The 26,520-nt window shown below is 51.6% G+C and overlaps 2 pseudogenes; both read right to left on the bottom strand.

Moving 5' to 3' along the window:
* Nucleotides 1–7,926: 7,926 nt before the first annotated feature.
* On the bottom strand, nt 7,927–9,672 carry LOC144154761 (uncharacterized; annotated as a pseudogene).
* Nucleotides 9,673–12,813: 3,141 nt separating this feature from the next.
* On the bottom strand, nt 12,814–14,538 carry LOC144154760 (uncharacterized; annotated as a pseudogene).
* Nucleotides 14,539–26,520: the final 11,982 nt, after the last annotated feature.

Below are 26,520 nucleotides of genomic sequence, written 5' to 3'. Positions count from 1 at the left end.
ACAGTGTTGTTTGCGTATGAATGCTTCTCGTACGGTATTTTCGAGGCGGACAAGATGATCAGTTGTTGAGCACGCCTGTTTAAACCCGCACTGGTGAATGTCAAGAAGTTCTTTTGATTGTAGTACAAAACGTAGCCTGGTATTCACGACAAGTTCAAAAGTTTTGGCTGGATAGCTTGTAAGGGCTATTGGTCTATAACTACTTGGGGAGGTTGGCGGCTTTCCGGGTTTGAGTAAAGCTACAATGAATACTTTTTTTCAGGCTACCGCCATCCTTCCCGATACCCAAACTTTATTAAAAGTTCAGAAGTACTTCTACAGAAGGACCCGAGAGATATGCGAGCATTTCATAATGTATGTCATCTGGGCCGGGTGCAGTCTGCTTACCGGCCGATAGAGCTCTCTTCGATTCTTGGAGCGTTAATAAACTATTATAAGGTTCGTTTATACCACCGTGTGTTGGAAGTTTTCGTTTCTCTACAGTGTGTTTGTATTTTAAAAATGCTTCTGCGTAATGCACAGAACTGGAGACGCTGGAGAAATGTTCACCCAGTATATCCGCATGCTCTTCTAGGCTACTTTGTACACCAGGTGCTGTTAGAAGAGGAACTGTAAAAGGGGAGTACGTGCCGCTGAGTTTCCGAACTTGCTCCCACATTTTTTTTTATGTGATTGAGCTGTTTGTAGACGAGACGTAATTTTTCCATGAATCTTTCTCGGCATTCCGCCGAATGTATCGGGCTTTAGCTCGTTTCCTTTTAAACTCTAATAAATTTTCTTGCATTGGATACTTTCCCAAGACTCCCCATGCTTTGTTTTGCTGCTTTTTGGCTTCCTTGCACTCTTGTATCCACCATACTTTCTTGTGTGGTGTCACCATTCCCGAGGACTGTGGAATAGCTAAGCGTGCAGCCTCAAGAATGCAAGATGTAAACCTTTCATTATGCGCACATGACACCTTGGTTTCGCTCGTTTCCGTGGCGAAACAGGCATTCTTTGGATATCAGAGAAATACACACAGAAGCGATGTCGGAATAGAGCTCAGACACAGCGCGAAATAGTGCGACGGGAGCCACATTCAATTCGTCGATGGTCAGTGTGTCCGAAAAAACTTGGTCTAAAGTAGCTTCGGATTAAAAAGACCCCAGTCGGCAAACTGAAGTTTCCACCTGCGTGGTTTCGTCGCGATAATGGTTGGTGATAATGATGTTACGCTAATGATTACAGGTAAATGATCGCTCCCGTATGGGTTGTCAATGACATCCCACTTAATATCGCTTAAAACACTCGGTGAACTAAACGATAAATCTATGCAGCTCATTTTCCCTGAGCTTGGAAGGCAGTATGTAGGTTTGCCGGTGTTTAAAAGACAAACATTATTGGATAGAATAAAAGCCTCTAAAATCTGCCCCCTTGCGTCAGTTTTTTCGCTCCCCCAAAAAGAAGAGTGGGCATTAAAATCGCCAACTATTAAAAAAGGCTCCGGAAGTTGGTTTACCAAGTCTTCAAAATCTTGCAGTGTTACTGTGAGGTGTGGTTCATTGTACACACAGCACACTGTTATTGTTTTAAATGCAAGCATGGTGACCGCCACTGCTTCTAGCCTAGTTTTAAGTTTGTCTTCTCGAGTTTCTACGCCATTTTGGACAATTATTGCCACACCGCCCGAGAGCCTACTCGCCTGCTCTCGGTCGCAGCCAAAGACCTGGTAACCTTTGAGTATATTACGGTGTTTAGGACCTAAGTTTGTTTCCTGAACACAAACGGCTACAGGAGAGTGTGCGGCGAAGATGTCTTTGATGTCATTTAAATTATATAAAAGTCCTCTGCAATTCCAGTGGACAATAAATGCCATGCTGGTTTTTTTTGGTGGAGCGAAAACTAGGTTTTCGGTCCTGTGATTCGGGGCTTGTTTCTTTTTATGTTGTCTAGGGAGTTCCGCCGCCCTTCCGACGTAGAGGGCGCAGAACCTCCTTCAGATGTGTCCATCGTCTCTTCAGAGACGCTGGAGGTTCATGCAGAACGCACGTGTGTCGAACTGTTTGACATCACCGTGTGGGGTGAGGCCTTGGAGACTGCCGAACCAGAGGTCCGTGCAGCCTGCTTTGGAGATGGTGGCGCAGCGCTAGCTGCTTCCACCGGGGGCGCGGGGGGCCTTGCTGGAACCTCATTCTGTGTGGCTTCAGCAAGCGCCGAAGACCGCTGTGATGCTGCGCCCTGTTGCACCACAATGGAGCAGGGTCACGTATGCGCCTAGGAGAGTCGCCTCCGTGCTTCGCGAAATGTCAGGTTCTCTGTTACTTTGAGTGTTATTATCTCTTTTTCTTGTTTCCCTGCAGGGCAAACACGTGAGTACGCTGCGTGGTTGCCCTCACAGTTTACACAAAGGTATGTTTGGGCTTCACAGTTTTAAGGAGGGTGTTCATGAGAGGCACATTTCGCGCATGTCTGTTGGCCCCGGCAGTTCAATGAGCCATGGCCGTAGCGTTGGCATTTGTAGCATCGCCGTGGTTGGGGATTTAAGGTCGAAGTTTCATTTCGGTATAGCCCACCTCCACAGATTCTGGAAGGATGCTTGATGCAAAGGTGAGGACGATATGCCTTGTCTAAATTTCTTTGTTTTCTCTTTTGATTTTGATACGGTAGACATTTGTGACATTTTGTTCCTTCAGACCTTCTAGAAGCTCTTCCTTGGACACATACTTTAGGTCGTCATCTGAGATGACTCCGCGGACTGTATTTAGTGATCGGTGCTCCCTGACAGTTACAGGAATTTCTCCGAAAGAAGTTAACGCTGCGAGCTTGTCGAGCTGATGTTTGTAAAGTACTTCAAGTAGAAGGTCTCCGTTTGCCAGCTTCTTGATCCTATAGCCTTCCCCAATTGTGGCGGTTAGGGTCTTTGCGACTAGAAATGGCGAGACAAGTCGGGCAGTTTTCTCTTCGTCGCTGCTGTGCATTACGTGGAAGCGTGGAAAGTTGGCAACGTTCTTCGTAAAAAACTGGGCGGTTGCATCGGTGCCCCGTCTTTTACGAGAGGGATCAGATGTGCGAAAAAAGGAAGGCATAAAATGAAAAAACTCTCCGGATATGGTGCCAGCCGCCCACCATAGAGCCCAAAAAGGGGACGAGACAGGAACTCGCGAGCAAGTCATGCCCACGCCCGCTGTACACCGCGACTATAACCAAATATGGCTGAACACAGAGTTGTCTGCCACACAAGGTTAACCCTAGCCGCCAGGAAAAAAGGAAACTGAGAAAGAACAAGACGACAGGAAAGTTGTTAGAGAGAAGATAGGAAAGTGAAAGGTTGAAGGGGAGGACAGGAAAAGGCGACTGCCGATTCCCCCCGGGCGGGTAAGAACGGAGGTGCCATCTACGAGAAGCGGAGGCCAAAGTGGTGTGTTGCCTTCGCCAAGGGGCCTTAAAGGTCCAAGCACTCGGCGTCGGCTCAACCACCAGGACCCTCTTTTCCTCGGTCACGGCGCTGCCCCGCACGGCTAAATGTGGGTCCTCGGGGTCCGTGGTGTCGCGCAGTACACGCAAACATCTGCTTTAGCAGATGCCCCCTGCGGGGCAGACGAAGGTCGCTTCTCATGACATGGACTGTGCAAAAGAACCGGAATAAAGGCTTCCGTCCTTTTCTTCTTTCCATTTCTCCCTCGCGCCAACGGTACAGGGATTGACCGCGACGTCGCCACGATAATTCGACTACCCCCTCTTCTAAGAGAATCGTCGTGATGCCATGGTGTCCTCTGCGGCGAGGATGGCGTTATACCCCGCTGACGGCGATGATGCAGCGTCGCTGTCCAAATGCGCAGAATTGTCGGCGAACGGATAAGCTCGCACACTGGGCCTTGACGTTGCGGCGTTATAAACGGTAGCAGTCTCTGTCGTATACAGTTTCATTCGTATGATGTGCAAGGCCTCAGAAGTTGACTTGCGTCTTGCGGAATGCGTCCTACTATACGGAGTGACTTCATAGTTGACGTCACTGATGCGACAAACCACTTCATAGGGCCCGGAAAAACGGCACAGCAGTTTTTCTGGTCGTCCGCGCTGGTGTACTGGCATCCACACCCACATCGCGCCTCCGGCGTTGTAGAACGCCGTACGTCTCTGCCGATGGTAACGGCTGGCATGGACGTGCGGTTGATATTCCATCCGTTGTCGTGCTAGCTGTCGATATTCCACGGCGTTTTCTGCAAATTCGTCGACGTCACCACTGTTTTCCTCTTCGTGAATGGGTACCATCGAATCTAGGGTAGTGGTGAACTTGTCACTGTAAACGAATTGTAAGTGAGTCAGTTGTGTTGTTTCCTGAACTGCCGTGTTGTGGGCGAATGTTACACAAGGTAGAATCTCTGCCCATGTTTTGTGTTTGAGGTATACATGCATGGAAAGCGTGCCGGCGAGGACTCTATTTAAATAAATACCTCGGTCAACCCGTTGGTCGCTGGGTGCTATGCTGTCATTGGCCTATGGGTGGTCTGACTTAACCTAATGGCGGATTGCATAAACTTCACTGCAAAGGCTGTTCCTCGGACATTTATCACGATCTGCGCAGCCCCATGACGTAAAACGGCGCTGTTCATAAAGAACACCAAAACCTCAGTCGACGTTGCCCGCACAACATACGTTGTCTCCGCATAGCACGTCAGGTAGCTGGCCGCTACCACTACCCATTATTCCCCTTTTGTGATGTCGCAAGTTATTCCAGAAGGTCTCTACCGACTTGCTGAAATGGCACCGTAGGCAGTTTTATCAGCTAAAGAAGCCCTTGCGGTTTCGAAGGTGGAGCCTTCCTTCCTTGGCGCTGACAGCAGCTCTTGAAGTATTGCTCTTTTGTGTGCAAAAGTTTCGGCCAGCAGTATTTTTCACGAATCCTGGCCACTCTACGGCTGATACCCAGGGACCCTGCCCAGACTTCATTGTGACAGGCGAACAAGACTTCTGTTCGCATTGCCACCGGCACCACGAGTCGAAACACGCCCCTAGTGTATCTGAAATTGCGTTTATAAAGCACGCTGTTCAGGAGGCAGAATGACGCGACGTTGCAGCTCAATGCGGGCGGGATACGAGTGTCAAGAACCTAAAGATGATGTATAATAAAGTAGCAGCTCGGGGTCAGCTCGTTGCATTTGGCTATTTTAGAAGTGCTGGCGGCTCTAAGAAGAGTAGATATTCTTCCATTTCTTGGAATGGTGAGTGGAAGCGCGCTCGGTACACGCAATCGGCATTGTTGTTAATTAGTCTGGACTTGCCGAAGACCTCAAGTTCGTACTCGTTCTACCAGAGTCTCCATTTAGCAAGGTGCCCAAATGGGTCCTTTAAATTTGCTAGTTAGCATAACGAGTATTCATCGCTGAGGAGCTTAAATGGCCTATCTATCGCGGAGTAATTGGCCTATGCATTTAAAAGAGTATAATTTGCGTACGCTAGGACGCTTTATACCCCTCCTGCCACTGCACGAGGACCACGCGAAGAACGACATTACTAGCATCTGTGTGGACTTCTGTACCGTCATATTTGTCAAACTGAGAAAGAACGCGAGTGTTAGTAGTCAGTTTCTCGGGTTGTTAAAAGAAAGTTGTTGCGGATCTTGCCATACAAATAGTTCATAGTGTTCTGTTAGCCGCAGCAGGGGTTGTGCGGTGTCGGGAAAAGTTGACAGAAATCGCCTGTAATAATCAGAGTCCCAGGAAACGTTTAAAAGCTGTTTTGTCAGCTGGTCTTGGGAAGCCTGCGACAGCTGACGTCTTTCCGGGTCTGGGGACACTCCGTCGGCGCTGATAACCTTGCCAAACGACGCAACTGTTTTTACCCAAATTGGCACTTTTCGGGCTTTATATTCCAACCAGCCGAACTATTAGCCTCCGGGAGAAGCCGCAGTGAATGTAGGTATTCTTCGAAGGCCGCGCAAAAAACAACTACATCGTTTAGGTAGATAAGAAATTACTGCAATTTTAAGGCGGCTAAGATAGTATACATAAGTCGCTGGGATGTCGCGGGTGCTGAGCAAAAGCCGAATGGGAGCACTTTAACCTCACGAAGTCCGTGAGGTGTGACAAATGGGGTTTCCTCCCGGTCTCGCTCGTCCACCTAAATCTGCCAGTATCCGCTTTTCAGGTCTACGGACGACAAATACCTTGCGTTGTGCATCCGGTTCAGCGGGTCATCTAAGCGCGGCGGAAGAGGTTAGAGGTCTCGTTTTATTACGCTGTTTAAGATTCTGTAATCCACACATAAGCACAAAGTCTCTTTCTTTTCTAGCAGCACCACAGGGGTGCTGGCAGGAACGTCTAGTGTGCCGGTACAAGCACCACCGACTTTTCGACGGTTGAATTACATCGCTCTAAAGCATTTCTACTACTTGGATCCGTATAGCTTACCGTTCCTGGTAGGACACGCGCTATGGGTGCTGGCGTGTGGGCTTTCAATTTTCGTCCATGATGATTCGATGTTTCGCGACGGGCATTTGACAGACTTTTGATGACGTGGAGAAACAATCGCGGAAGTTCGCGAGGAGGTCTGTTGGTTGCTTTTTTGTGGTTTGGGAGACGACTATTCAAAATTGTACGAGCCCTTTGTGCAGCCATGAGGTCCTATCTTGCTTCCCGGTCGCCAGGCTTCTTTAAAACCATTCTAGAGACCACGCGGAGCCTGGATCTTCTAATTTTCGAGTTTACTGCGACGCTCCTACGCCAGATTAAGGACCATTCAAAGGATTATGGCCTCTAATTCAAAATGTTTTTGGGATGGAGTGAGGCGTGCCACTACACTCCAATTTATGCAAGGGTACTCAAGCCTCGGTTATCGCAGTTTAAACAGTTTGTGTTCATAAACAACTTCTTTATCATTGTCATTGGAGACCTTCGCGCGACTAACGCAATAAGGCTTTCTGGATATGAATCGTTTGTCTCGTCAACTAGGGCTGCGTCCAGTAGAGTAGTAGTGTTCGTCCGGTGGAAACTGACACAAGTTTGGCGTTCTGTTGAACCTCATGACAGCAACCAATACATTTGCCTTACAGTAAGACGAGAGACGTCTCGTTTACACTGACAGGAATATATTGATCTCCTCCAGGACGCTGAGATTGCTACAAATTAGACAAAACCGTCGGAGACACCCCTGCGCCTTGGATAATTATGGGTGGCTTTAACGAACAAAACACGCTTTGGAGAACCGAAATAAATGATCAAAGAGATCGAAAGCTTGTCTCTCTGGTGTCCCGTCATTCGATGTGCTGTGTAACCGATGCAGGTCATCACTTTTTCCCGGAACAACATATATAGCTGTCTGGATTTGGCTTTTGTCTCTATAAGTATCACTGACAGCATTCAATGGTTCACAGACGTCGAAACCCGTGAAAGTGACCACCTTCCAACATACCCGAGGATCGAGGGCTTTAAATAGTTTGCTTCCTTGGCAAATTATCCGACGAATACACTGGAAGAGGTTCAAATCTCTCATGGAAGATATCTGCTGCGAAAGGCTGTTTTAGACTTTGGAATGCTCCGCTCCTTATCTAGCACGGCGCATGAATCCATTCGTTCGTTTCGGGTGCATCCCAAACACACAGAAATTGCCGAAGTGCTAGAAAGTTTAGAAGGGCACAAAGTCTAGTCGTGACCTTCATGAGGCCAGACGTACACGAAAAAATATTCAACGCCGTGTCGTACACGTGTGAGCCCAGCGATGGAAGCCTTTCCAGGAGAACCTTGATTCTCGGAAGCGTCTATCTCGCCTCAGGAACACTGACACAGGCCTTCGAACAACGACACAGCAACGCCGGCCTTTCAGTGCGTTGGCAGTTCACCAGAAACGCCGATAGGGCGACGTAGCGGAGGACGTTTGCTTCACAATCACCAGTGGCCCAGCTTCGACCAGCCAAGCGCACATATACATCGTCACCGCATTATGACACTCCTACAGGGACGTTCCATTTTCAATGAAAGAGCTTGATGTGGCAAGAGATCTGCGCCGAAGTGGATCTTCACCAGGGCCAGACGAAGTGATGAGCGCCAGAAGTCTGCAATATGCGGAAGGGGGTAACGATCAGGAACAGTGGCGTTGTTGAGCAACCGGTAGTCTCCGCAGGGACGCCAGTCTCCAGGTGACGGATTTGGAAAAATGTGCAGCGGGGATGCGTAAGGGCTCGACGATGGTCGAACTATTCCGAGCTCAAGCATGTGTTCGAACTCGTCCCGTGCGATCGTGTAGCGATGAGGCGGTAAGCGTCGAGCTCGAGCGTGAATGGGTGGGCCCGTAGTGACAATGGGATGAGTGACGTCATGTCGGACGGGGAAGAGGAAGTTGGCAGGTCGCAGAAGGGACGGGAATTCCTCAAGAAGCTTGTCATAGACCGACTTCAAAGAGGTGCTTGCGACCGCCAAGAGCGGTTCCTTTGATGCCATACCAAGCACCGAGAGGTGCGTTGTAGCATCAATCAGGCGCTTGCGGTGCATGTCAACTAACAAGTTGTAGTGGCGCAAGAAGTCTGCCCCAAGAATGGGGTAGGCCAGATCAGCGGTAAAAAAAATCCATCGAAATGTTCTCCGGAGGCCAATGTTGAGTGACAGCGATTGTTCTCCGTAGGTTGCAATGGGAGCCTTGTTGGCGGCTTGTAAGCTGCTTGTGGTTTGCCTGGCTTGCGAAACACGGCTGAGGACGGTATTACGCTGACGTCAGCGCCTGTGTCGACAAGGAAACCCAGTCCGGTGGTATTGTCAATCACAAAAAACAAACGGCTCACTTTGCAATCGACACCTCTCACCACCTGTAGTGGTGCGCCGGGGAGTTTCCCTGAAAAGTGCAGGAGGTTGTGCACTTCCGCACTGCTTTTCGAAAGTTGCCATGATACTAGCATACGCCTTGCCTTGAAGGCGACGGCGAACGGCGGCCCGAGAAGGAGCGGAAGCGCGAAAGAAAGTGTTGGCGCTGAGCTGAGAGAGCGGCGATCTGATCTGATAGCTTGGTGATCTCCCCACGGAATTCCTCACGCAGGCTCTTCTTCGCAGGTGGAGACGGCGTTGTGGGTGCTGATTTACTGGGCCCGGAACGTTCCGGAGTGATAAGTTGAACGGGACGTTCGACAGGAGTGGAAACGTTCATGACGGAGTCGGCAAGTTGGGCCAGCTGAAAAATGGATAAACATCTCGCGGTGGCAAGCACCATGCGGACGGAGGTGGGCAGGCATTGAAGAAAAAGCTCTCGAAGCAAAGCTTGATCGAACGTGGCTTCTTTTTCTCCAAGGAGCTTTTGAAGGCGACGCAGTAGCTGTGAGGGTTTGCGATCACCGAGTTCTTCAGATTGTAGAAGCTGCAACCGTCGCTGTTCGAACATTGTCGTCCGCTGGATGAGTTCACTCGTCAGGGTGTCAAACGGGGTGGTCGTCGGCGGTGAAACAATCTGATCGCGAAGCTCGATTGCGATCTCAGGAGGCCGCGCAGACACGAGGTGATTGAATTTCTGACTCTGCGACGTGATGCGAGCCACGGCGAACCGGCTGTTTACCTGGGCGAGCCAGAGCTGTGGGTCCTCAGACCAGTACTAGGGAAGCTTCAGCGAAAGTGCAGCCACGTCCCCCTGAGCGGCGGAGGATGTTCGATGGCTGTCATCTGCAGCAGTGGCTCCGAGCTGGGCATCCAAAGTGGTTTTATTGACGGCTGCCATGTCCGATGTCCGTGGTCATCCTGGCTGAACGCTCAGAGTTCCCAGGAGCACTGACTGCTCGCGCCACGAGGCTCGTGCAGTGAGCCCCAGAGTGTTGCTTCCTCGTCTTCGCTGCGTTGATGCTGCTACAATATGATTATACTCATAATTAATAACGGCGACCATCATGATAACAACGCCGGCAACGGCGGATATGGAGGTAATTCCAAATAGAAATAGAACATAACTGTGGGCCACGTAAAGACAAAAACGTGAACCTGTCCCGCGCCCCTCAACAGCAGCGTGTTCGTCTAGGAGCTTAAGTGCTGCGCTCGTTGTTGAGAAAAGTACTAATGATTATATTTCAGGGTAGGCGAAGCTTACAGTGTTTGAACACAGAAGTCCTTCGCCGATACCTAACAAAAGGTGCCGAGTATTGTGTATCGTTTCTCTTTTTATTGGTGTTATTATTCAAATACCCCCCCAGCCATGCTAGAGGTCAAAAAAGGGTACCAGAACGGTACAGCCGGCTTTATAACTATTTTTGTAGTTTTATTGCGGAAACTATCTTTGTTCTGAATAGGGAGATGATTCATCATGTTGAGCTTGTTCTGCAGTGTACAAGCTGCAGCTTCTCGTGTTTCTCAGCTCATCCAGATTAGCGCAGCGAACGAAACTGTAATTCGTACAAGCGAGAAGTTGGGAGATTTTTGTTTTACAGTGGTGTGATGCGTCCTTCAAGAAGTGCGCGGCATAACGGCTTCGCGGCGACTTGAGGGGGGGGGATTCAGAAACGATAATAAAGCGAAATTTTACGTCGTGGGACGGCTGGCGTTCTGTAAAAAACTTGAGGCATTTTCCTACAAACCAGTCTGTCGACTAAAAAGCTCTGAAAAGATCTCTGAATACCGAGGGCGTGCGAAAACCGGGCTTCTATTGTGTCAAAACAGTTACTTGAAAATTGCACAACAGGATCGGTTCTGCATCAGACAATATTCCACGCATTGAATATAAAGAAGGAGTACACTAGCATACCTATCTCATAAACCACGTTATGTTGTAGAGGTGCCGTTAGAAGTAATGTTAAAAATTTTTTGTTAAGCATCACAAAGTCTTGGGGATGGTGCTTGTTAAGTTCGGGCTCCGCATGTAATCAATGTAGGCCGCCGGTGGCTCATGTATTGGCGTCGCCTCCGCTGGTAGCTACGATCCTGTGTCCCTTTCATGTAGCCGCACGGACGCCAAGTTCGGAGACGCGGAGAGCGTGTGTTGTGCCCGTCCCTTTGAGTGTCAAAGGACTGGGGTTATTAGCCTGAGTATCTCTGTCGCGTCGGAGGTGGCTGGGTCATTCGGCATAACAAGCTGACGGGAAGCCAGATTATCGTATCACTTAGTTTTGAAAGCGCGGGCGGGGTAAGTTTGGAAAATCTTCGACTCCGGCGGCGGCGTTGCTCGTTGACGGGTCAATCGCCTCGGAGACCACCGAGTTGGCCTGAAGCGCATCTTCCGGTGGGACTGGCGGCAGGCGGCGGCGCCCTTCGTCTGGGAGGGAATTAGCAACCCTCATTGTCCCGCCGCGCACGCAGACGCACGGCGTCGCCGCGCGGAGGGAGGTCAGCCGCGCGAGGACCGCTCCGGGCCCTCGGATTGGCTTTTGTGCAGATGCTGCCCGCTGAACGTAATGTGTGTCCACTTAGGCCACAGATGTCCTGTATTTGCTTGTCGGGCGCTATGGCGTTCGTGGGAAACGCACAATGAGTGTGTAAGAGAGAGCGTTGGGTCACGTGACCGCAGGTGGGGGACATGTGTGTGATTGGCTGGTTCCTGTGGCCAATCAATGGTTTGTAATAATTGGTTTGAAAGGTTTTTCTCTCTTTCTTGAACACCCTCTTTTTGGAGGCGGGGTTTTTGCTATCAAAACTGGAGTGTTGGGTTTTGTCGGGGGTCGGTCGAGAGGGGATCTAGTTCAGTATAGATCTCAGCCGAACAGGCTGCTGCTGTCAGAGTGACAATGTAACCCTCACTCTGACGTGATGTAAACTTGGAGTCATGTAAATAATGTAAATAAACCTAATATCCAGCAAGTTAGGCAGTCCTCATCCCTCACCCGCTCCAAGCATCGGTCGTCGGTCATCGGAGCGAGTCGAGATCGTCCTCTCGGCTCGCGCATCAAAAGAACATCCCTATTTCGCCTCCATCAGTTCGCCAAGAAGATGGAGAGGCGAAATCTAACTGCGCAGTCGACAGGATGACCGCGACCATAGGCTAGAGCTGGTGGGGCATTGCAGAGAGACTCCTTCAACGCAAGGTTCAGCTCCGACCAACGACGAGCCAGACTCCAAGCATCGACGGGGGGACACCTCATCGGGAGGCCTCGTGAGCTTCGCTCAATGCGGCAGCAGCCGCGATTCAACGGCAACGGGGCGACACCTCAGCGCGAGGCCTCGTGAGCTCCGGCCCAGGGCGGCGTAAGCCGCGGTTCAACGGGGCGACACCTCAGCGGGAGGCCTCGTGGGCTCCGGCCTAGGGCGACGAAAACCGTGGTTCAACGGGGCGACACCTCAGCGGGAGGCCTCGTGGGCTCCGGCCCAGGGCGGCGTAAGCCGCAGTTCAACGGAGCGACACCTCAGCGGGAGGCCTCGTGGGCTCCGGCCCAGGGCGGCGTAAGCCGCAGTTCAACGGGGCGAAACCTCAGCGGGAGGCCTCGTGGGTTCCGGCCCAGGGAGCACGGCTTCATCCCAGCGGCGAGAGCGGCGCATCGGGCTCAGCGGGAGGCCTCGTGGGCTCCGGCCCAGGGCGGCGTAAGCCGCAGTTCAACGGGGCGAAACCTCAGCGGGAGGCCTCGTGGGCTCCGGCCCAGGGAGCACGGCCCCATCCCAGCGGCGAGAGCGGCGCATCGGGTCGACGAGCTGCTGCATCAGTGACATTGCGACCCGGCCGAACCCGGAGCGAGCAGAGGCGGGCCCTGATTTTTTTTCTCCGGGTTCACCATGGCCACTACGCTAACGGGATGTCGCGGCACCGACCGAAACTAGTGCCATTGTGCTCGAAATTGAGGAGTTGAGAGCTGAATTAGGTCTCAAAAATGCCCAGCACGCTTTGGAAAAAGCAAGGCTAGCGGGTAGCAGGGGAGGAGGAGGAGGAGTGAAACTTTATTTTTGATCAGAATAAAAGAGAGTTAGGGCATGTGGCCCTCCGACAGGTGCAGTCCCAATTCCGGACCCCATTGGTCAAGGCCGCCACTCTCGCCCGTCGAACTAGAGCCCTTTGAGACTCCAGCCCTGAGCAATTGAGCAGGGCTGCCTCCCATGCCTCTCTGGTAGGGGAAGGGTTGGGGGATAACGCAGGGTTGCGCTGGCATGCCCACACCATGTGGAAGGTGTCGGACACCTCCCCACAGTGCAGACACCGCCCATCGGTTTTAGGGTCGAAATGCTTTGCTACTGCAGGGCACATAAATGTGTTCGTCTGCAGGCGCCACAGTATTCGCTCATCGGCCTTGCTCAGACCCTTTGCAGGGGCTGGGTAAAGCCGGCGGTTATCGCAGTAATGTTTTACGATTTCTCTAAACCACAGAAGTGGTTTGCTAATCTCCGAGCCGGGAGAGCATGGGTGAGGCGCCCGGTGTGTAAGCGCTCGGGCAGCCGCGTGCGCGGCCTCGTTACCTCTCAGACCCTGATGCCCCGGAGACCACACAATTTCTTTAGGTGCGGGGTCTACGAACCGCACCACTCGTTTTAAAATACTGCAGGCCAAGGGTGGTACCGTGCCCACTAAATAGCTTTCACAGGCTCGGCGAGAGTCCGTGATTATTGTCCTTGACTTCGGGTCCGAGGCGGCGAGCGCTATGGCAATCGCCTCGGCTTGCGTGGAGTTAGGATCCCGGTAGGAGAGCCCATCGACTTGCTGGTCCCTGTGAATTACAGCGGCAGTAAAGAACCCTAGAGGCGACGGTCCTGCCACATCAACGTAGAACACACCTCGCCCATTTCCGTATTTCCTTTCCAGGGTCTTAGCGCGTGCTTCCCTCCTGCCTTCGTGAGTGTGATTTTTCATGTTACGCGGAAGTGGATGCACCCAGAGCCTGTGCCGCCACAACTCTGGGAGTTTGGACGTCTCCTCTGGGATGCACTCATGTTTGATTTGTAGGCGATTAAGCAAGTGGCGCCCGGACGCCATTTGTGCGAGTCTAGTGTACTGATTTGTGAGATGAGCCTCTTTCAGCTCTTGATACGAATTGAGCACTCCCAGCGCCGACAACCTGGTGTTGGAGGTAGCCACCGGGAGGTCAAGGGCTCATTTTGTGGCCTTCCTAATGATGACGTCAATGCTGTTCTCGTGTTGTTTGTTCGTACGGAGGTAGGGTACAGAGAAGAGGATCCTACTGGTTACAAAGGCACGGGCGAGCCGGAGTGCGTCCCTGCCCCGTAACCCGCCGCGCTTGTTGGATACGCGTTGTATCATCCGTCCGACCTGTTCCATTGTTCGCTTCAGTTTGGCAATGGTGGTCTCTGGACTAAGTTTGTTGTGAATAAGCAGGCCCAGGATCCTAATTTCTTCCACTTCTCTCATAGAACCACCTGTTAAAGAGATGCAAAGCCTTGTGTTCTCTTTAGGATTGGGTTTAATGTGCAAAAGTTTCGATTTTGTTGGGGCACATTGGAGGCCGCAGTCATTAGCATAGCTTTCGACAATGCCGGCAGCCCTTTGCAGGCGGTCCTCCATTTTCCCAAGGCTTCCTTCTGTGCTCCAGATTGTTCTGTCATCGGCGTAAAGGGCATGTTGTATACCCTCTACCCGAGCTAATTTGTGCGGCAGCAGCATCATAGCGATGTTAAAGAGTAGCGGCGATAGGACCTGTCCTTGTGGAGTACCCCTTGTACCCATGTAATAGGGACAGTGCTCCTCATCATCGATCCTCAGGAATGCTTGACGTTTGGAGAGGAAATCTCTGACGTACGCGAAGGCTTTCTGACCACAATCCGTTCTACTTAAGTTTTCTAGTATGCTGCTGTGCCGGACGTTGTCAAATGCCCCCTTGAGATCTAGGGCAAGGATGGCTTTATCGTTTTGTCGCATTGTAGTTGGCCGAATTACGTCGCGGTGTAGCTGGAGGAGGACGTCCTGTGCTGACATATGTGGGCGGAACCCGAACATAGTGTCAGCAAAGAGGCCCGTGGACTCAATGTGTGCAGAGAGACGATCCCGGACCATCGCCTCCATGAGCTTACCCGCGCATGCGGTCAGCGAAATTGGCCTCAGATTATCAATATTAACAATTTTTTCTGCTTTCGGTATAAAGGTGGCCAAGGAGGTCTTCCATTCTGGGGGGAGTGGACGGCCGTCCCAGATTTATGTAATCTAACAGTTGCAAGTAGGCCGAGTCCGAGAGGTTCGCCAATAGTTAGACTGTTATACGGTCTCTTCCTGGGGCCGTACCTCGGCGCATCTTAGCTAAAGCTGCCCGAAGATCTTGTAGTGTAAAGGGGGCATCCATGTCGGGGTTCTGCTTGCCGGCGTATTGATACTCAGGTCCATTGGGGTCTTCCGTGCGGCAGATATATCTGTCACATAGAGTATCCGCAAGTTGGGTCGTCGTACCTTGGTACCCGTGTAGGGCTCTTCGGAGTTGATGTTGTGTTTCCCCTCTCGTCTGAGTTGGGTCAATGAGACTGCGAAAAAGGCGCCATGTCCCCTTGGATCCCATTTGACGCGCAGCTGAATTGCATTTCTCTATCCAATTTGCGTCGCTAAGTTGGACAGCGTATTCTGCCGCTTTTTCAGTCAGTTCACTGATGCGGGCTCGAAGCTTGCGATTAAGTTTCTGTTTGTTCCATCTTTTAGTAAGGCTCCGGCGTGCCTCCCATATATGCATCAGATGGCTGTCCACACTTGGGTTCTTTTCGGTGGTCTCAATTGTTGCAACGTGTTGCTGTTGTAAGGCGGTAATCTGTTTTGCCCACTCCGTATAGCTGCCTGTGAGGAGAACAGGTGGAACTTTTTGCTGCCTAAATTCATGCCAGTTGGTTAGTTTGGCCTGGCCCCACTTTCTTCTAGCAGCCTTCGCAAAGAGGGTGATCCTAAGGAGGCAGTGATCGCTACCGAGTGTCTCCTCCAGGTTTTCCCAAGTAGCGTCTCTACTATTTTTAACTAGGGATAGGTCAGGACACGTGTCGCGAGTTACCGAGTTTCCCATACGCGTGGGACATGCCGGGTCCGTGAGCAGCGTAAGTCGAAGCGTGGAGATTAACTCCGCTAACTTGCGTCCCCTGGCCTGCTCGAAGTGATACCCCCAATGAAGGCTCGGGGCGTTAAAATCTCCAACTATCACGAGGGGTGCTTTGTAGGCCGATTTAAGTGCTCGATAGAAAACTTCGTTAAAAGTTATGCGGGGCTTGTGCGGGGGGCTGTAAATGTTCAGTACATGTATTGGAGGATCACGACGTCTAAGTGGAATGACCTTTACCATGCTGTATTCCTGTTCGGTTTCCAGACCTAGATCGACTTGGAGCGCCGTATACGCCTTGTTGACCGGGATGCAAGTCGTAGGGCCCCCCTGGAATGAGCTATACCCTGGAAGTTTAGCATTTGCTCCAGGCTCTTGAAGAGCCACAATAGCTGGTGCGAGGCCGATGGACTGGAGATATAATTGGAGATGCGACCTTTTTTTCCTATTCCTAAATCCTCTACAGTTCCATTGTATGATCACGAATTTCTCATCTGGAATTTTGCTTCGGGCTTTCCGCTGCGGTCGGTTAGCCATGATTGAAGATTATTGAGATTTAAGAAACATGGCCTCCTCCCTGGATTAACGGTGTCTCTAATGGAGGCACCAGTGGTTCCATGGGGGTAGTGGCCGAGCTGATTTCCTGCAAGCCTGTGGCCGGGTGAGGCACCACCTTACGCCTATGCGAATCCGATTGCGGGGATCGTGAGCGGGAGCGATTGTCTCTGAGTTGTGTGCTGACCCAATCCTGAACTGTGTCCATGACTGAGTCAGTTACCGCTAGAATTATTTGCGAAAGTTCCTGCCGCCAGAGCTCTGCAAAGGATGCCCTGACTCCTTCTAGAATTTTCTTTGGCAGTTCCTCTATGGTGCGTTCCAGTTTTGTCAGCCACTGTTCCACATGTGGCACACGTTGTACAAATGTGCAGTCTGAGCATCGGGAAGTGCTAGACACCCCAGACGCGACCGAGGCGCTCTCATCCCGCTCTGATGCCTCGGACTGCTGCATTGGCTCCGAAGTCGCCAGCTGTTGTTTGGGACTCCGTGAGCCCAGCTAGCCTCGTTTCTAACTCTTGAATTTTGTTCGCAACAATTTCGCTCTGGCGCCTTAGCTCCGCATTTTGTCGCTGTAGGGCTACTTCGGTTGGGGTTGTGAGGAGGGAAGGGGAACAGAGAGGCCGGGAGGCAGCCCTAACCCAATCGCTCACCTCGTTTGGGGCGTTTGGCAGGGTTGGAAAGTCCTCGGCGCTGAAAATCTGCGTCCTTGCCACGGTCCCCGATCTGGTGTTGTTCTTGACCGGAGCACGTCTGCCCGACACTGGGGTCGAAGTCTTGTGGCTTCCCTTGCTTGCTTGAATTTTCTTGAAGTCGTCTTTCCGTTTGTCGGTGGTTGGTGAGGTTCCCGGCTTGATCGGTTTCCGGTATTTGCCGTTACATCCAGAGGTGCCGGTGAGATGTTCGCCCCCGCAGATGAGGCAACGGGGAGTGCATTTGTGTTCGACAGGGCCCTCGGGAGTGGTAGCCAACTCGCAGCCGCATTGGTCGCAGCGTCCCGGCTTGGGTCTCGGGCAGATATCCGCCCTGTGTCCCACCGTGTCGCAACGATGACAGGCGCGGATCGTTTTCTTGTACAATCTCACCGGGATGCCCTGGTCATTGTAGTAGATTTGGCGGGGAACAAATTTCCCCCCGAAGATGACCACAGCGACGTTGCTGCTGCCAAGTCTTCTCACGGAAAGAATTTCGCCGTTTTTCCATCGCAGCTTGGGTTTGAGAGAGGCCGACGAGTCATTGGGATCGATGGTGATGACCCCTTTGCAGACGTCGCCTGTGGCTTTGGCATGTCCCCGGAAGGGGAGCTGGCGGCCGTCGACTGTCAGCGTGACATCACCGAGCAGTCGTCGGGCGGCCGGCTCTGAGTTGAGTCCACAAACTATCACGTTTTGTTCCCACACCGGCCACACAGACAGTTCCACGTTCCCGCAGTCGCGTAGGAGATTGCGCACTGCGGATCCGACTTGGCCTGGAGCAAAAGTTGCCTTCAAATCCAGCGTTGTGCTCGGCTTGAGAACCACGATGAGTTCGTCGCGCCCAATGTGGGGCGTGTGCTTCGGTCGCCACTGGGGCTTGCTGGATCTGTGGGTGGAGGACTTGCTAGCCACACCCCCTTGAGGAGCATGACCAGAGCGAGCCGCCCTCTGTTGTTGGCCAGGAGCGTCGTTGCCCTTGGGAGCTTTTGAACTGTGTTTGCGCCGCCATATGCGAATCATGTCTTCTAAATATTCTTCCTCGGATGGTGGACTGTCCTCGTGTGGGGCGGTGTCCATGCGTACGACTTGCATTGAGACAGGGTCGTATCCTGTGATGGTCTTGGACGCCGCCACCACCGGGGAGGCCCCGGCCTGCGCTAGCGGCAGCACGTTCGCCGCTAGGCTTAGTGGCGCGGCAGCCGGTGAATTATTCAGTCACTCAGAGCTTGCTCAAAAATGGGCCCATCTTGATAAGAGTGGTATCCGCTTGTGCCGCTGAGCTTCGCGAAGACGCTGACGCCAAAAGTTTTGACGTCCGAGTTGAATTTTGGCCACAAAAAGGAAAAATTTGCGGAGCCCACCGAACAGGCGACTGTTCCATGCACGTGCTGGCACGTGCCCCGGTAGCAGGGGCGCGGGTAGCCCGTTCGTGTGGGCGGCTGAGGAGCTCAGTGCTCAATTAGCGCAAGGAAGAGCGGAGATCGCCTATGAAAAAGCGAAGCTTCGCAGGAGTGATAAACTCGAAGAGGATACCAATATTTTCACAGTGTTTGTTCCATCATGGGCGTTTCGAATGCCACAGGATGAGGAGAGTGGGAATGCAGTTGAGGGGGCTGAAACCACTCCAGTTGTTGAGAAACCCCTTAGCGTTCCCACCGCGACCGAGGAAATCACGGGACTGCGCGAGGCAGCTGTCCCAGCTCTGGAAATTCAGGCGGGCAATGTACAGCTATCTGTTGTTGAGGCCGTCCAGGGAACTGGCGAGAGTAGCACCGCCCCGTGCGCCGACGTAGATTCCGCAGCCGACCGCGAGGAGCCCCTCGTGGATGAGCTAATTCAGAGATCGAGCGAAGCTGCAGAAAGCATTCTCATTTCGGAGGAGGCAGAGGAAGCGCAGGGGTCGGGCAAGGGCAGCGGATCGGCGCGCCTAATCGTGGTGCTTCCGTGCGCGAAGCATGAATGCGCAGGAGGTCCGCGGCGTCTGGCGCGTAGGTCGATTCCGACAGGCCCGAGAACGCGGAAGGCGGCGGCAAGTGTGACGGCGCAGGTGCGACATCGTCGTACGCGCTATCGCCGCGTAGGGTGTTCCTTTTCTCCCGGGAGCACGGGACACCGCGAGCCACACCAGGGTTTGCTTAGAATCAGCTGGTGGCGCATGAAACGGAATCACCTTCCGTGCGACGGTCGGTGTGTCCCGCCGTGGAAAGGGGTGTTTGCGCTGAATAGTAGTGTGCAGTGCTAGACAGAACGGTTCAGTGTTGTTTGCCGCACACGTATTTAGCGTTTTTTTTTTTTTGTTTTTTTTTAGGTGTGTAGGGTTCACCCAGACGAGGAATATTATTAGTTTTACCTCTACTGTCGTTCTCCCCCTTGTTGTTATTTGTTGCTGTGTACATGTGTTGGTTGCGTTCAGCGGTCTAAGTCGTATGATTTGCGAGTAGCGCAGCTTGGCGGTTTTAACGCTGTCTTCTTGAGGACTAGAGCCGCTGTTACAGCACGGTAGGGAGTTTACCTCTGGGTACAATGGCGAGTGCCTTTCTTTATTTGCGCTCGTTGGCATGTGGTCATGGTGGGCCATGAAATGTACAAGCAGGGCCCCTGGTGGCGCTTGTGTGCGAACTAGTGTCTGAAGTACAGGAAAATATACTTTCAGTACATCGAATGTGGACAGCAAGTGAACCGCAACAGGGACGAATAATCTGTGTCGCATCCCGAAAGAACCGGCGTCCGCGAGTGCGTGAAGAGAACTTTCTTTTAACGTTTTGTTATTGGCACAGGAGTAGCCTCATTTGGTACGTTTGGGTTTGTTCGGGTGTTTTTTTTTTTCTTTCCTTAGAGTGAAAGAATGTCCCTGCATGCGCTTAACGTTTAAGAGGTGATGGTGTCATTCATTCAGTGGTCAAGTTTGATCATTTACACCCTTCGTGGGGTTGGTTGCCTTTAATGGTAGAGGGTTTCACGAGTTTGTTCTCACGGGCCCAGTAGTTGAGCGCTTTTGTTTATTGTTTGAGGTTGCGGAAGGCACGGCCAGGCCAGGGCAGTAAGCATGCCGTGTTGTATCCGCTTCTGGTGCAGTTGGCCGGCGCGTTGTGCTGGTTAGGTTGGTGCGTACCGGGTTAATTTTGTATTGTTGTACTGTATCGTACTTTGTATTGTACTCGTGTAACCGGTTGAGTGTTTTTTTTTAGTTCTGGCTCTGCAGTAAGACATAACGTGCAGGAGAGTTAATGTTGTACGTACAGCTAGTGTACGGACAACATTCTTAGTGCGGAGGTGTTAAGTTCGGGCTCCGCATGTAATCAATGTAGGCCGCCGGTGGCTCATGTATTGGCGTCGCCTCCGCTGGTAGCTACGATCCTGTGTCCCTTTCTTGTAGCCGCACGGACGCCAAGTTCGGAGACGCGGAGAGCGTGTGTTGTGCCCGTCCCTTTGAGTGTCAAAGGACTGGGGTTATTAGCCTGAGTATCTCTGTCGCGTCGGAGGTGGCTGGGTCATTCGGCATAACAAGCTGACGGGAAGCCAGATTATCGTATCACTTAGTTTTGAAAGCGCGGGCGGGGTAAGTTTGGAAAATCTTCGACTCCGGCGGCGGCGTTGCTCGTTGACGGGTCAATCGCCTCGGAGACCACCGAGTGGGCCTGAAGCGCGTCTTCCGGTGGGACTGGCGGCAGGCGGTGGCGCCCTTCGTCTGGGAGGGAATTAGCAACCCTCATTGTCCCGCCGCGCACGCAGACGCACGGTGTCGCCGCGCGGAGGGAGGTCAGCCGCGCGAGGACCGCTCCGGGCCCTCGGATTGGCTTTTGTGCAGATGCCGCCCGCTGAACGTAATGTGTGTCCACTTAGACCACAGATGTCCTGTATTTGCTTGTCGGGTGCTATGAGTGTGTAAGAGAGAGTGTTAGGTCACGTGACCGCAGTTGGCGACATGTGTTATTGGCTGGTTCCTGTGGCCAATCAATGGTTTGCAATAATTGGTTTAAAAGGTTTTTCTCTCTTTTTTGAACGCCCCCTTTTTGGAGGCGGGGTTTTTGCTATCTAAACCGGTGTGTTGGGTTTTGTTCGGGGTCGGTCGAGAGGGGATTTATTTCAGTATAGATCTCGGCCGAACAGGCTGCTGCTGTCAGAGTGACAATGTAACCCTCACTCTGACGTGATGTAAACTTGGAGTCATGTAAATAATGTAAATAAACCTAATATCCAGCAAGGAAGGCAGTCCTCATCCCTCACCCGCTCCAAGCATCGGTCGTCGGTCATCGGAGCGAGTCGAGATCGTCCTCTCGGCTCGCGCATCAAAAGAACATCCCTATTTCGCCTCCATCAGTTCGCCAAGAAGATGGAGAGGCGAAATCTAACTGTGCTCTCGCACCGCATGACATGGGACGCCCATGTAGAATTACTGGCAAAAAAACTTTCATGCGCAGCGGGCGCAATGTAGCGATGCCGCGACTTCTTCCCACTGAACATTAAACTTCAAATATACCATTCGCTTTTCCGGTCACACCTTAATTAGTGTAGGTTAGTTTGTGCCACGACAACTAAGAAAAATATTAACACGTTACTGCTGTTAGAAAAGAAAGCTATCAGATGTATACATAACGTCCCGTATTTTCATCCGATTAAGACATTGTTTGAGCAGAATAGAATAATCAATATTAGGCAGCTTTATTCTTACCGCCTACTATATCAGTTACACTATTCAAATGATAAATATAAGCAATTCTTAACAAAATTATGGGGTCTAGATCTACGCATTAGCACTTATACAACTCGTGGCTCGGGACAATGGCTCGTTCCACGCCCACGAACAATTGTCTTTGGCAGTCATTGGCATACAACATTCCAAGCATATTAAATAAATTACAGAAAATTAGCGGCAATTATGGAACACTCATACGTGTTTCCTTACGTGATGCGTTTGTCAGAAATGATTGTTTTTGAGTTCTATTTGCTATATTGTTGTGTAAATAGGAGTAAATTGTCTGGTCTGTTCTTTTACCTGTACATAATTATGTGACGCCCCCCGCACGGGGCACCTTGAGTATTCATGGTGACGTTGTTGGCGACACCGCGGACCCCGAGCCCCCAACATAAACTGTAACCTACCGTGGTGATGTGTTTAAAGGTGAAGGGTGGAGGCCTCAAGCGGTGGCCGTCGGAGCCCGGGTCAGGCTCCGGCGGGTGGGCTCCCTGTCTGTTTGCCAGGCAGGGAGCTCCGGGACCTCTCGGGCTATCAGGGTGGGGTTTGAGAAGAGAGTGCCCCCGTCCCCTGCTTTTTTCTATGCTATATGGAAAATTCAAGACCCCCCTCCAAACGTGATCGGTCCCTGAGAGGGGGCCGCACCGAAGTATCTTTCCCTCCACTTTCAAGTATGAGCTTCCCAAAGCCAGACAAATACTCTCGTTTCCTTGTTGTCGAGTCTCTTGATTCAGCTCGCCCTCTTGCTTCACAATCAGTATTTTTAATTACAAAATACCTTGATGGAATAATTGGGAAAACCTACAATGCCAAAAAACAACGCACAGGTGAAGTACTTGTTGAAGTAAAAAACCAACAGCAGGCAACCACACTTCTTGGTCAGACGAAAATGGTCGATCTGGACATCAGGGTCACACCCCACCGCAGCCTGAATAGCTCGCAGGGGGTGATCTCTGAGGCAGATCTTCTTAATGAGACAGATGGCGACATTCTTGAAGGTCTAAAGGATCAGGGTGTCACAGCCGTGCGCCGCATCACGATGCGTAGAGATGATAAGGTAATCCCCACGAAACACATTATCCTGACCTTCAACTGCTCCTCACTTCCTGACCATATCAACGCAGGGTTCATCCGATGCTCCATTCGTCCTTACATTCCAAACCCGCGCCGCTGCTTTAAGTGCCAGCGGTTCGGGCACGGAACCAACTCCTGCCGTGGTCGTCTGACCTGCGCAAAGTGCGCTCAGCATGATCATCCTTCCGATAATTGTCCATCGTCAACCCTCACCTGCGCCAACTGCCAGGGACCGCATGCCGCCTACTCTCGAACGTGCGAGAAGTTTAAGCAGGAGAAGGCGATCATTAATGTGAAGGTAACTGAGAACATCACCTTCCCAGAGGCGCGAAAGAGGTTCGCCTCTTTCCCCCTGGGGAGGTACGCCGACGCGGCTCGCCGGGGGGCGGAGCGGCGTCTGGTGTCCACAGGGACCCAGTTCAGCGAGTCTGACCTGGTCCCTCCTCCGCCCCCCCCCTGGGGTGCCTCAGGCAGTCCAATCCGTTGCCACGCCGCTTGCTGAGGCAGCAGCGGTTGTGGTGACCTCTTCTGTGGGGACCGGTGCGGCTCCCGCCTCTGCCTCCCCGTCCTCCAGTGCGTTGGAGGTTGCCGACCGGATGGACATCGGGGGCCCCGCATCGGCTCCCGCCGCCACCGCCCCTCCCGTGCCACCTCTGGTGCCCCGGACGCCCTCGGCGGTGGCAGCTCAAACGAAGGGCTCCCGAAAGGGGGCCAAGTCCGGGGGGCCTGGTCCACCGGGCACCCTTCTGGCATCCGACGAGGAGATGGATGTCACGCCGTTCCTGCCTGCTACGCAGCGCAAGGAGCGGCCTCCGATGTCCAAGCAGACAGAAAAGCCTAAAAATCCTAGAATAACAGCCCCGAAAGACGACACATGAACAAACACACACACACACACTCCAGTTATTCTTAAACTTAAATAATGGGAACAGAAAATATCATCCAATGGAACTGCAGAGGCCTCCTTAAAAATCTTGACGATGTGTATGAGATTCTGCATGCCAGTCAGCCAAGTGTTATGTGTCTCCAGGAAACCCACCTCAATTCTAAACAAACAAATTTCTTAAATAGGTACATGGTTTTCAGAAAGGACAGGGTTGGCTGCACACACTCTTCAGGAGGTGTGGCAATTGTCGCCCGGAAATCCTTAGCCTGCCACCCTGTCACTCTGAACACTGTCCTTGAGGCTGTAGCAATCCGTACGATAATATTTAATAGGTTAATAACGGTATGCTCCATTTACATTCGTCCTGATTTTGCACTTCTGAGCTCTGATTTCGAGGCGCTCGTTGACCAGCTGCCCGAACCATACATACTAACAGGCGACCTTAATGCGCACAACTCTCTTTGGGGCTCCTCCAGAACGGATGCCCGAGGTCGCCTGATAGAGAAGTTTCTTACATCCTCCGGAGCATGCCTTTTCAACAAAAAACAGCCTACATACCATAACTTAGGACACAACACATACTCGCATCTTGACTTGGCGATTGGTTCCGCAGTTCTCTTTCCATGTCTTGAGTGGGGTGTGGGCACAGACCCATATGGTAGTGACCATTTCCCCACTTCCCTAACGTACATAGGTAAAGGTCCATGCAGTCCATCTTCCCATTAAAGGTTTAATGAATCAAAAGCAAACTGGAGCACATTCACACAAACATCTCAACTACACCACGCATCCATAAAACACCTACACGTGGAGGAAGCAGCCCAACTCGTCACGGCGCACATACTCGACGCCGCCGAAAAGTCCATGCCCCAGGCCTCCAGTGCGTCCCGCAACCCAAGGAGGCCCTGGTGGAACGAGGACTGTAGGCGGGCGCGAGAGGCCCAGAACAAGGCGTGGGGTGTCCTTCGCCGGTACCCCACGTCAGATAACCTCATTTCTTTTAAACGGGCAAAGGCTTTTGGGAAGCGAGTGCGTCGTGAGGCGAAAAGGGAGAGTTGGCGCACCTTTCTCACTTCCATCAACTCATACACTGACACACACAAAGTCTGGACACGAATACGAAAACTAAAAGGACAACAGACGCACAGCCTGCCCCTGGTTAGTACAACAGGGGACACACTGGAAGACCAGGCTAACACACTTGCACAACACTTCCAACACGTGTCCAGTTCAGCACACTACACCAACACTTTCATTAAACACAAAGCATATGCAGAAAAGAAGCCCTTACGAGACAAGAACAAGTCGAATTCTGCTTACAACTCTGAATTCACACTTCATGAGCTGAAGGTTGCTCTTTCCACTTGTAAGCCCTCAGCTCCAGGGGCAGACAGCATTACATACACCATGATACAACACCTACACGCAGACACTCTTGAGACACTCCTACACCTCTACAACAGAATATGGCTTTCGGGGCAGCTTCCAAGGTCTTGGAAGGAGGCCATAGTTGTGGCCTTTCTGAAGGAGGGGAAGGACCCTTCCTCTCCCGCAAGTTATCGTCCCATCGCCCTGACAAGCTGCCTGTGTAAGCTCCTCGAGAAGATGATAAACCGTAGGCTCGTGTACTTTCTGGAGTACAACGGACTTCTCGAGGGCTGCCAGGCAGGCTTCAGGGTGGGGCGATCTACCAATGATCAACTTCTTACACTGGAATCCTACATAAAAGATGCATTTGTCCATAACCAGTTCTGCCTTACTGTATTTTTCGATATTGAAAAAGCTTATGATACAGCCTGGCGCTACGGCATCCTCAGGGACCTTAAGTCATTTGGTGTCTCTGGCAACATGATGAACACTCTTTGTAGTTATTTGGCCGAACGAACCTTTCGAGTGAGGGTTGGCGGTGCACTCTCCAATGTATATTTGCAGGAAAATGGTGTGCCGCAAGGTGGAGTTCTAAGCTGCATCTTGTTTATAGTTAAGATGAACTCCCTCCGAAAGGCATTGCCGCCGACCATTTCCTGTTCCATCTATGTAGACGATGTGCAAATATCTTTTAAATCCTGTAACCTGTCAATATGCGAACGTCAAGTACAGCTCGGTGTTAAGAAACTTGCTGGCTGGGCGGACCTTAACGGGTTTAAACTGAACCCGGCCAAGAGTACTTGTGTTGTGTTTTCCCGCAAGCGCGGGATTAAGGCCGACCCTGAGATTACGCTTAACCGTGCACCTATTCCTGTTAAACGGTAGCACAAGTTTTTAGGTGTCATATTTGACGAAAAGCTCACGTTCATTACACACATCAAAGCACTTAAACATAAATGCCTCAAAACACTAAACATTCTGAAGGTCCTCTCCCACCAATCCTATGGTGCAGACAAAGAACTGCTTCTTCGGGTCTTTACCGCGTTAGAAGGGTCTCGATTAGACTACGGCAGTGTCGTGTATGGGTCGGCATCGAAAACAATCCTAAAAAGTCTTGATCCAGTACTCCACTTGGGTCTGCGCCTTGTGTCGGGTGCCTTCCGGACTAGCCCGGCCCAGAGTCTTTATGTTGAATGTAATAAGTGGTGCCTTGAGTACCAACGAACGTATGTGGACTTTCTCTACGCTTTTAAAATTTCATCTTTGAATAACCATCCTTTTAAACCTGTTTTTAATTATACATCCGTATCGCCACTGTTTGTAAATCGCCCGTCTGTTCCTTTGCCGTTCTCACTTAGAGTGAGACAGG

The sequence above is a fragment of the Haemaphysalis longicornis genome, unplaced genomic scaffold (genome assembly GCF_048455015.1).
Source record: "Haemaphysalis longicornis isolate Haplotype H1 unplaced genomic scaffold, Haemaphysalis longicornis Haplotype H1 scaffold_90, whole genome shotgun sequence".
NCBI classification, from domain to species: Eukaryota; Metazoa; Arthropoda; class Arachnida; order Ixodida; family Ixodidae; genus Haemaphysalis; species Haemaphysalis longicornis.
This window is presented reverse-complemented; position numbering and strand designations above follow the sequence as displayed.